The 11,027-nt window shown below is 57.8% G+C and overlaps 3 non-coding genes across 3 annotated transcripts; 2 read left to right on the top strand and 1 right to left on the bottom strand.

Moving 5' to 3' along the window:
• Positions 1–407: 407 nt before the first annotated feature.
• LOC139053184 (U2 spliceosomal RNA) lies at positions 408–596 on the bottom strand. The gene has a single exon (XR_011510281.1). It is a non-coding gene; the product is annotated as a U2 spliceosomal RNA (small nuclear RNA).
• Positions 597–7,116: 6,520 nt separating this feature from the next.
• On the top strand, positions 7,117–8,931 carry LOC139053196 (small subunit ribosomal RNA). The gene has a single exon (XR_011510293.1). It is a non-coding gene; the product is annotated as a small subunit ribosomal RNA (ribosomal RNA).
• A 1,237-nt stretch (positions 8,932–10,168) lies between these two features.
• LOC139053157 (5.8S ribosomal RNA) lies at positions 10,169–10,321 on the top strand. Its single transcript, XR_011510254.1, has one exon. It is a non-coding gene; the product is annotated as a 5.8S ribosomal RNA (ribosomal RNA).
• The last annotated feature ends 706 nt before the right edge of the window (positions 10,322–11,027 follow it).

The following is an 11,027-nucleotide window of genomic DNA, read 5'->3' as shown; positions in this document are numbered from 1 at the left end:
CTTGAATATATTTCGCCACACTTGGCCATACGACAAGTTTGTTTTCGAGGCGCTCGGTCCCACTGCAGCGAAAATGTTGCCGGAAATCGGGCACTCCATTTTTGTTTCATAGGGAACCTTTCTTCCACTAGGGCAGCGGATTTTCGCAGGGCGAGCTTGCTGTCGTTTACGGATCAAAGCGATAGTGAACTCCAAAATGCAGTGTTGGCTTTGAGTGGGACTTACATTGATTGCAAAACCCACGGCTAATCACCCTTCCCCCCCCCCCCCCCCAAGTGGCTCATTACAGCAGACAATCGTTCAGAAACACCGGCATCGTTGCGTATAGTATGGGAATGGTGCGTGTCACGTGAGTGCTCGCTTCGAGCTTGTGTTCTTCATTTTGATTGAATGAAGTCTCACCTAAGTGAGCGGGGGCCGATCCCGGAGGTAGTGCAATACCGGGCCGACCTGCGGCGGAGGTGAAGCAGGCTTCAAGCACTCCGCCAACTTCCAAAAATAGGTTTAATATCGTGGGTCCATATAGAACCCGTATCAGATATTAAGCTGATAAGAACAGAGTTTTTATTCATGCTAGTTACAGAACATCAAAAAATACAAGTTACAGAACCAAGGAGAAAACGAATAAAAGGTGTATAATCTAAAAACGCAAACAAATGGCTAAAAAAACTAGTTAGTGGTGTTAGTAATAAAAGACTAAAACTGTAAAGGTGTAAAACAGTGCAAAAAATGGCGCTTCTCTAAAAACATAAGATCATTAAGAGGTGCCGACATGGGCTCTAAAAATCTTTGTAGAGGCGCTTATTGTGTCACTGATGCACAGGCGTTTAAGTGTCCGTAGGTATGACCTACTGCACAGCCTGCGCATCACCCGGTCGTTCCCCACATCCCAGCTGCCAAGGCAGCCGACGACCACCGCGTCCACCGTCACACGCTGGAACCGCCGGAGGAGATGACGCTGTACAGGGGCGTACTTCTCCTCCTTAGCCTTCCGGGCGTCCTGGAACGCCTGCAGCCTGTTCTCGAAAGGGCAGCAGACGTCCAGGATGAGTGCCTCCTCTCCACGGGCCAGTACCAGGTCGGGCTTGAGTGATGTGTTGCCTACGACCTGGTTCTCCGCAATGACTGTAAACCGACCCAAAGCAGCCTTTTTTATTCTGGCGACGATGGTGTTATGGCGCTCCGTCATGGCCCGGCTCTGCCGCATGCAATGGCAAAGTACATGCGGCAGTGTCTCCTCCCCATACCCGCAGCGTCTGCATCTTTTGTCCGCCGCGGGTGCCCAGAGTCTTGTGGCGTTGAGGGGGAGGAGATTTAGTCGGGCTCGATGAATGAAGCGCCAGTCGATGAAATGGGTGTAGCGGCCGGACCTCATGAAGTGTGAGTTTGCCGGGTCGGCCGCCACACACACCATCGCCTTGCCTTGGTTCGGTTTGTCTTGCAGAGATTGGTCCCTTTCGGTGGAGAGGAGCGCCCGGATGGTCTTGATCAGCTTGTGGCGGTTCCTCGCTGACACAGAGGCCTCCCCGCAGTTGATGCGGGCTCCATGCTCCAACAGCTCCCAGGCGACGGAGAGGCGACGGGAGGCTTTGCGGGCCTCCGTCCACACAGACTGGACCTGTGTGGACGTTTGCCGAAAGTCGCCCTCCGTCTCGCCTGAGAGGTAGGCCTCCATGTCCTCGGTGTTCGCGGGTCGTCTCAGCCGCCACTTTGACCACGCCCTACACTTTGATCTTAGCCAAAAGGCCGAGAAGCGATGTCTTTCACTTCACTCCATTGTACCACTGCCTTGTGGGTGCCCTGGCGACATTGGTAACCTCAGCAACAGCGTGGGCAATCTTATAAAACCCAGCCCGTCTAGAGACTCTATGCTCTCTATCTCGCGAATCAACTCGCGACGCCTCAGTCTTTCACTGTTAACGAAACGCCGTCGCGTAGAAACGAGACCCGAGCGCAAGCTTGTTCGCAAGGCAAAACCAACGAAGGCAACCTCGTAGAAAACGGAACAGGCGAGCGGAAAACACGCGCAAGGGGAATGCTTACTTCCGTCTGAATGCGACCGCTCAAGGCGGCTTTCTTTGAGGCCTTCGTTTCAAGCCCGTGCGCAAGTGTAATACACTACGCGCATTTCCCTCATTTCCTTTTATTTACCGCAAGGCCCACTGAAAGTTTTCATACGGCACAGGCCGGGACGGATTGCAACGTGTCGATTCGACCGCTAGAATTAGGTAGCGCGCCTCATGTACGAATGAAAGAGAATGAAAAAAAAAAAATAAATAAATATAGAAAAGGCTGCGCACTCCTTCCAACCGGAAACATAGAGGGCAGGAAGATCGCCATGTGGAGCACAGGTGTTGTTAAAAAAGAAAGAAAGAAAGAAAGAAATAGCGCTACCCCATCATCTTTACCGTGTGCGTGTATACACACACACGCACACATATGCACGCGCACGCACGCGCGCGCGCGCACGCACACACACACACACACACACACACACACACACACACACATACGCACACATGCTAGCATAGCTTAAGCACAGCTGGAAAGCTCAGCCTTGCGCAAGAAAAAAGGACCACGCCCTTTCGCAAGCCCCTTTGAAACTTTTAAATGAGAAACATGTGTACAGCGAGGTCGTTCGAAACTGGCGCGAAAACGCATCCGCGCCATCTGTGTGCGGAACTAGGAAAACCTACGGCCTTCGCCATACAGAAAGAAAGGTAGATGGCGCGAGCTAACGCTCCGTTGCATACTAAGAACGAGAGCTAGTGAATAATGGCAGAAACGTCTTGGGAAGAGAGAAAAAAACAACAACAACAAAAAAAAAGAAAGACACGCAAGTTGTTGGCTCGCGCAAGCATTCTATTTTACAGCGAGTAAAGAGCATAGCAACTTCTCACAAGAGCAGCAAGAAAGACAAGAAGAACGTGAGAGAGGGGGAGAAACAGGCGCGTTTCTTTGGAATGCAGAGCATGCTGCACACACTATGAAGTGCCAAAGAGACGGGGAAAGCAGATGGCGCGATTGTGTATGTCCTCAAAGCTTGAAAACAATTTCTAAACTACAAGGTGTGCCGAAGTCCGCCTACTCTCATCAGGTTGCTCCCGCCTCCAATTGCATTTAAATTAAAATTACAGTCGCCTCAGAGGCAGAGAGAGAGAGAGAGAGAGAGAAAATGTGTACACTTGCTTCGCGCAGCTGCACCCGTTCAAATTTTACAGCAACAAGAGCACTCCCGCAGGCACAAAGTCCGCTGCCGCGTCCGCCGGGGCGGAATGCACTCGCTTCCGTAAATTGTCGTGCGGCAGACTGCTGCATCGTAGCACACCTGAAACCGCGCAGACGTCAGCGATCGCCGCGAGATCGCTGCGAGCGCTAAAGTCCGAAACCACGTCCGCCGGGGCGGCGGGAGCTCGATACCCCTTCACGAAACTTCTGCGTGTACACCGCCGCACGGCCACGGCGGAGTCGCTGGCATCCTGCGCGCAGTTGCATTGCGTCGCGCCGGGAATCGTTGAAGCCCCACGCAGACGTCGGCGTCGGCCCCGACCTGGCTGCGAGCGCTCGAAGAGACCAAGTCCGAAGCCACGTGAGCCGGGGCGGTGTGAGCGCGACTAAGTCCGAGACGACGTCAGCCGGGGCGGCGTGAGCGAGACCAAGTCCGAGACTACGTCAGCCGGGGCGGCGTGAGCGAGACCAAGTCCGAGACTACGTCAGCCGGGGCGTCGACTAAGTCCGAGACGACGTCAGCCGGGGCGTCGAGCACGCCGCGGTCGCTTTTCCCACTCTTACTCGAAAAATGGCGAAGGGGCCGCGCTAGCGTGCCTTGAATCGGTGAGCGGCGGTACCGCGGCGATCGCGAGAGCTCAAATCGGCCGTGCCAAGGCCAAATATTGGCGCTCGGCTCGGCGCAGTACGCCGCCTTGTCGCACGAGTACGGCCCCGTGGAGGTCTGGTCACTTATCGCTGCTCTTATAAGGGGCCGTACCGCCCTGGCCGACGTTGTACCGTAGTGCCGTTTTCGGCTTGCGCGTGTTCGTGGTGGTGTCCGCGCACCGCTCCGCACTCGAGAATCGTGCCCACGACGACGCGAGCGCTCGGAAGAGACGCAAGTCCGAAACCACGTGAGCCGGGGCGGTGTGAGCGCGACTAAGTCCGAGACGACGTCAGCCGGGGCGGCGTGAGCGAGACTAAGTCCGAGACTACGTCAGCCGGGGCGTCGACCAAGTCCGAGACGACGTCAGCCGGGGCGTCGAGCACGCCGCGCGCGCTTTTCCCACTCTTACTCGAAAAATGGCGAAGGGGCCGCGCTAGCGTGCCTTGAATCGGTGAGCGGCGGTACCGCGGCGATCGCGAGAGCTCAAATCGGCCGTGCCAAAGCCAAATATTGGCGCTCGGCTCGGCGCAGTACGCCGCCTTGTCGCACGAGTACGGCCCCGTGGAGGTCTGGTCACTTATCGCTGCTCTTATAAGGGGCCGTACCGCCCTGGCCGACGTTGTACCGTAGTGCCGTTTTCGGCTTGCGCGTGTTCGTGGTGGTGTCCGCGCACCGCTCCGCACTCGAGAATCGTGCCCACGACGACGCGAGCGCTCGGAAGAGACGAAAGTCCGAAACCACGTGAGCCGGGGCGGTGTGAGCGCGACTAAGTCCGAGACGACGTCAGCCGGGGCGGCGTGAGCGAGACTAAGTCCGAGACTACGTCAGCCGGGGCGTCGACCAAGTCCGAGACGACGTCAGCCGGGGCGTCGAGCACGCCGCGCGCGCTTTTCCCACTCTTACTCGAAAAATGGCGAAGGGGCCGCGCTAGCGTGCCTTGAATCGGTGAGCGGCGGTACCGCGGCGATCGCGAGAGCTCAAATCGGCCGTGCCAAAGCCAAATATTGGCGCTCGGCTCGGCGCAGTACGCCGCCTTGTCGCACGAGTACGGCCCCGTGGAGGTCTGGTCACTTATCGCTGCTCTTATAAGGGGCCGTACCGCCCTGGCCGACGTTGTACCGTAGTGCCGTTTTCGGCTTGCGCGTGTTCGTGGTGGTGTCCGCGCACCGCTCCGCACTCGAGAATCGTGCCCACGACGACGCGAGCGCTCGGAAGAGACGAAAGTCCGAAACCACGTGAGCCGGGGCGGTGTGAGCGCGACTAAGTCCGAGACGACGTCAGCCGGGGCGGCGTGAGCGAGACTAAGTCCGAGACTACGTCAGCCGGGGCGACGAGCACGCCGCGCGCGCTTTTCGCACTCTTACTCGAAAAATGGCGAAGGGGCCGCGCTAGCGTGCCTTGAATCGGTGAGCGGCGGTACCGCGGCGATCGCGAGAGCTCAAATCGGCCGTGCCAAGGCCAAATATTGGCGCTCGGCTCGGCGCAGTACGCCGCCTTGTCGCACGAGTACGGCCCCGTGGAGATCTGGTCACTTATCGCTGCTCATATAAGGGGGCCGTACCGCCCTGGCCGACGTTGTACCGTAGTGCCATTTTCGGCTTGCGCGTGTTCGTGGTGGTGTCCGCGCACCGCTCCGCACTCGAGAATCGTGCCCACGACGACGCGAGCGCTCGGAAGAGACGGAAGTCCGAAACCACGTGAGCCGGGGCGGTGTGAGCGCGACTAAGTCCGAGACGACGTCAGCCGGGGCGGCGTGAGCGAGACTAAGTCCGAGACTACGTCAGCCGGGGCGACGAGCACGCCGCGCGCGCTTTTCGCACTCTTACTCGAAAAATGGCGAAGGGGCCGCGCTAGCGTGCCTTGAATCGGTGAGCGGCGGTACCGCGGCGATCGCGAGAGCTCAAATCGGCCGTGCCAAGGCCAAATATTGGCGCTCGGCTCGGCGCAGTACGCCGCCTTGTCGCACGAGTACGGCCCCGTGGAGATCTGGTCACTTATCGCTGCTCATATAAGGGGGCCGTACCGCCCTGGCCGACGTTGTACCGTAGTGCCGTTTTCGGCTTGCGCGTGTTCGTGGTGGTGTCCGCGCACCGCTCCGCACTCGAGAATCGTGCCCACGACGACGCGAGCGCTCGGAAGAGACAGAAGTCCGAAACCACCTGAGCCGGGCCGCGGCGGGAGCTCGACGCCCGTCACGCAACTTTGGCGTACAAGCCACCGCACGGCCGCGACTGAGTCGTCGCCACCGTCCGGCTGGCTGCACTATAGCACGCCGGGAACCGGGAAAGAACCGCGCAGAGGTCGTCGTTTTGCCGCGGCGTTGGCGCGAGCGCGCGAAGAGACAAAGTCCGAAACGGCGTCAGCCGGGGTGTCGAGCACGCCGCCCGCGCCGGTCGCACTCGTGCTCGGAAACGGCGAAAGGGCCGCGCTAGCGTGCGGCCCCGTAGGGGCACAGAAAGGCGATTGTTCTGGAAACCGCGCTGTCCATAGGCGAGAGATTGCCGTTCGCGCATTCGGTCGACGCGCTGCGCTTTCACGACTTCGGCATTGCGCTGCCGACGTAAGCTTTCCATCTCGCTCGCGGCGCTGCGAGGCGGCACGATTTTCGCCAAACGCTCGTCGAAAGTGGCACGAGTACGGCCCCATGGAGATTTGGGAACTTATCGCTGCTATTATATGGGGGTCCCAGAGAGCAGTCGCCCCCAAAAGCGACCTGGGTGTTTGATATGCGGCGGGCTTCGTGCCCGTCAAGCGTGTCCCCGGTATCGCTCCCGTGGATCCCACAGCTGACGTCTGCAGCCTCATCCGCTTGATGCGTTAGGGGCTGGTTGTCGGACGACGCTTTCTCCACGATATCGAGTTGTGTTCCGCATCGTCCTCGGACGAGTCAAATGCGAAAGCGCCGAAGGCGCGGGCGTGACCCGTCGCCTGGCGGCTTTGCCGTCTCGGCTACGTTGCAAGTGTCGGTCGGTCCACCTGTGCTGCGGGCTCAAGAGAAACCGCAAGCCGTGATCGAGTCGACACAACCAGTCTATCGAGAATGTTGCGTGCTTCTTGCCGCGTGGCGATACCCGGCCCTTCGGGGAGGGCGCCGTAGCGAGCTCGAACGCCGTCGTCTCGGACTGTGCAAAGTGCTACTCTTTGCAAGAACGAAGCGTGCTGGGGCGCCTGAAGGTGGCCTCGGCATCGCAAAAACGGCGTCCGGCCTGCTTGACAGGCGGGACGCGCAGTTGAACGATTACCTGGTTGATCCTGCCAGTAATCATATGCTTGTCTCAAAGATTAAGCCATGCATGTCTAAGTACATGCCGAAATAAGGCGAAACCGCGAATGGCTCATTAAATCAGTTATGGTTCCTTAGATCGTTTCTTCCTACTTGGATAACTGTGGCAATTCTAGAGCTAATACATGCAGTGAGCCTGAAGCCCTTTGGGCGACGGGTGCTTTTATTAGACCAAGATCGATCGGGTTTCGGCCCGTATTGTGTGGTGACTCTGGATAACTTTGTGCTGATCGCATGGCCACGAGCCGGCGACGTTTCTTTCAAGTGTCTGCCTTATCAACTTTCGATGGTAGGTTACTTGCTTACCATGGTTGTTACGGGTAACGGAGAATCAGGGTTCGATTCCGGAGAGGGAGCCTGAGAAACGGCTACCACATCCAAGGAAGGCAGCAGGCGCGCAAATTACCCACTCCCGGCACGGGGAGGTAGTGACGAAAAATAACAATACGGGACTCTTTTGAGGCCCCGTAATTGAAATGAGTACACTCTAAATCCTTTAACGAGGATCAATTGGAGGGCAAGTCTGGTGCCAGCAGCCGCGGTAATTCCAGCTCCAATAGCGTATACTAAAGCTGCTGCGGTTAAAAAGCTCGTAGTTGGATCTCAGTTCCAGACGAGTAGTGCATCTACCCGATGCGACGGCTCGGACTGAACATCATGCCGGTCCTTTCTTGGTGCACTTCATTGTGTGCCTCGAGAAGGCCGGTGCTTTTACTTTGAAAAAATTAGAGTGCTCAACGCAGGCGAGTCGCCTGAATAAACTTGCATGGAATAATAGAACAAGACCTCGTTTCTGTTCTGTTGGTTTTTGGAATACGAGGTAATGATTAAGAGGGACAGACGGGGGCATTCGTATTGCGGCGCTAGAGGTGAAATTCTTGGACCGTCGCAAGACGAACTACTGCGAAAGCATTTGCCAAGAATGTTTTCTTTGATCAAGAACGAAAGTCAGAGGTTCGAAGGCGATCAGATACCGCCCTAGTTCTGACCATAAACGATGCCAACCAGCGATCCGCCTGAGTTACTCAAATGACTCGGCGGGCAGCTTCCGGGAAACCAAAGTGTTTGGGTTCCGGGGGAAGTATGGTTGCAAAGCTGAAACTTAAAGGAATTGACGGAAGGGCACCACCAGGAGTGGAGCCTGCGGCTTAATTTGACTCAACACGGGAAAACTTACCCGGCCCGGACACTGGGAGGATTGACAGATTGAGAGCTCTTTCTTGATTCGGTGGATGGTGGTGCATGGCCGTTCTTAGTTGGTGGAGCGATTTGTCTGGTTAATTCCGATAACGAACGAGACTCTAGCCTATTAAATAGGTGCGGGGTTCCCAGCACCTTACAACCTTCTTAGAGGGACAAGCGGCTCCTAGCCGCACGAAACAGAGCAATAACAGGTCTGTGATGCCCTTAGATGTCCGGGGCCGCACGCGCGCTACACTGAAGGAAGCAGCGTGTCTTTATCCCTGTCTGAAAAGACTGGGTAACCCGTGGAACTTCTTTCGTGATTGGGATAGGGGCTTGCAATTGTTCCCCTTGAACGAGGAATTCCCAGTAAGCGCGAGTCATAAGCTCGCGTTGATTACGTCCCTGCCCTTTGTACACACCGCCCGTCGCTACTACCGATTGAATGATTTAGTGAGGTCTTCGGACCGATGTCCGGCGCGGCCTTTCGGTTGCGCCGGTCTGTTGGAAAGATGACCAAACTTGATCATTTAGAGGAAGTAAAAGTCGTAACAAGGTTTCCGTAGGTGAACCTGCGGAAGGATCATTACCGGATTGTTCGAGGGTGACGAGCGCCATTGTTTCTACCCCGTGTGGGTGAAGCAGCTCGCTGCGCCCGACGCTTTCCGCCGCTGGCCCCGCTTGGACGCGGGGACGGCTATACCCGAACATGCCGGGGATTGCCCGAATTTCGAAGGGCGCCCCGTGCCAAATTTGTTGCGCCCAGTGGACGCCGGCTGCAACCTTGGACGGTTGGCTTGGCCGCGCCCGCGGGTAGAAACGGCGTAACGCACACTGTTGGGTGGGCTTTCTGAAGTCCGCCTCGGCACTCTTGCGCGGAATGGGAGTAAGACGACCCGACCTGCTGCTCTTGCCCAGTACGAGGGGAACGGCGAAGCGTGCGGTCGGTCAAGGAACTGACGGTCGAGAGCTAATGCCGCTGCCGCTTAGTACACACGGAACCGTGGTGCGAGCGCTCTCCCGTCCTCCGCGGCAAACGCTGCCGAGTCTGAAAAGGCTGGCGGCTGCCGGTCGCTTCCTGCGGCGAGTGTGGAGTAACGACCCGACTTTGTTGCTGCCCAAGTACTAAAGGAACGGTGCGGCGCTCGGTCGGTCATGGAACCGGCGGTATTGAGGGTGCGGCTGCCAAGTACGGAAGGAACCGTGGCCTAAAGCACTCTCCCGTCCTCCGCGGCAAATTCCACCGCGCCCGAAAGGGCCGGAGGCTGCCGGTCGGCTCCCGCTCGTGACGCGCGAGGTGTCGAGTTCGCGGTTCAATGCGACGACGTCTGCAGGCTATTTGCCCGCCGCCGAGGGAAAGGCGGCGTTGCTGCGAAGTACCGAAGGAAACGCGGCTTTGCTACGTCGGAAGCGTTCTGCGGTTTGCGGACTTGTGCGCTTTGGGAAGGCGCCGCACGTCGAAAGAGGAAGTACGGACAGACGAGGGACTGTAATACCGTATTCGAACGCACTTGCGGCCAGGCCCTTGCTGGCTTCGTCTTCCGCCTCAAGTAGACTTGTTGTGGCTCCGGCGCAGAGAGCCGTCCCTGGCACTGGCCGAGTGGCTTTGGAGAGCTGCGCGAGTACGCGCGCGCCAAGCTCTTGTCTTTCGTCTCGAGTAGGCTGTTGGATCAGCAGCGGTCATGCGGAAACGCGTGACCGCCGAACGAAAGAGCGAAACAGGAGTAGCGCACGCCGAAAGGCGCTCTTCGAAACCACACACAGGGAGACGCCACGTGCCTGAAACACTGGTTGTACTGTACTGAATTGAACAAACTATTTTTCACGACTCTAAGCGGTGGATCACTCGGTTCTCGGGTCGATGAAGAACGCAGCCAGCTGCGAGACTTGGTGTGAATTGCAGGACACACTGAGCACTGATTCTTTGAACGCACATTGCGGCCTTGGGTCTTCCCTTGGCTTCGTCTGTCTGAGGGTCGGATCACATATCAAGAGAGCCTTCGGCGCACAGGGAACGTGCGTCCGTCGACTCGTTTTGACCGCGTCGGCATCATGGACAGTACGTTGAGCGCTGAAGCCACGCGCCAGCAACCTCACGAGAAGGAGACGGTGGCGAGCCGTCGTGCCAAATCTTCGAAGAGACGGAAACGAGGCATTACTACTGCAGCGTGACGAGTGCGCGCCTCTGGCAAGACCGCCGCAGGATGGAGTCGGATACCTGCAGGGAAAGAGCGGTCCAAGCTCGAGGCGCGAACGTCTGTTGCCTTGTAGCGCGCACCTTTGCGAGAGAGTCGGAAGCGATCGCAATTTGCGTTGTTTGCCTTCGGAGTACGTCGAGCTCCAGAGCTGGTCGCTCGCTCACGTCACCGCAGCTGTGTGGGCGCCCTTCCGGGCTTCGTCGCACGAATGGGAATCGGCAGATTCGTGCGAGGAGCGGGGAGGAGAAGGGTGGCCCCCGAAAGCGGTTCGACGCGAGAGCGCCGTCTGCGAGCGAGAAGAGCACGGCACGGCGGAGAATTGCCGCGAGACGGAAAATGTCTCCCTCGAGAGCGTTGGCCGAGCTGAAGCGTTCCGTCGTAGTCCGCCGTCGGTCCAAGTGCTTCGCAGTCTCTGTCCCCTTAAGACTGGGCCACTCCAGTTGGGGCAGGGGCGACGCTACACGAGACGATGCCTCCCGCCAGGTTT

Source organism: Dermacentor albipictus, unplaced genomic scaffold (assembly GCF_038994185.2).
Source record: "Dermacentor albipictus isolate Rhodes 1998 colony unplaced genomic scaffold, USDA_Dalb.pri_finalv2 scaffold_75, whole genome shotgun sequence".
Taxonomy (NCBI): domain Eukaryota; kingdom Metazoa; phylum Arthropoda; class Arachnida; order Ixodida; family Ixodidae; genus Dermacentor; species Dermacentor albipictus.
Note: the sequence above shows the minus strand (reverse complement) of the source record. Positions and strands in the feature narration are given on the sequence as shown.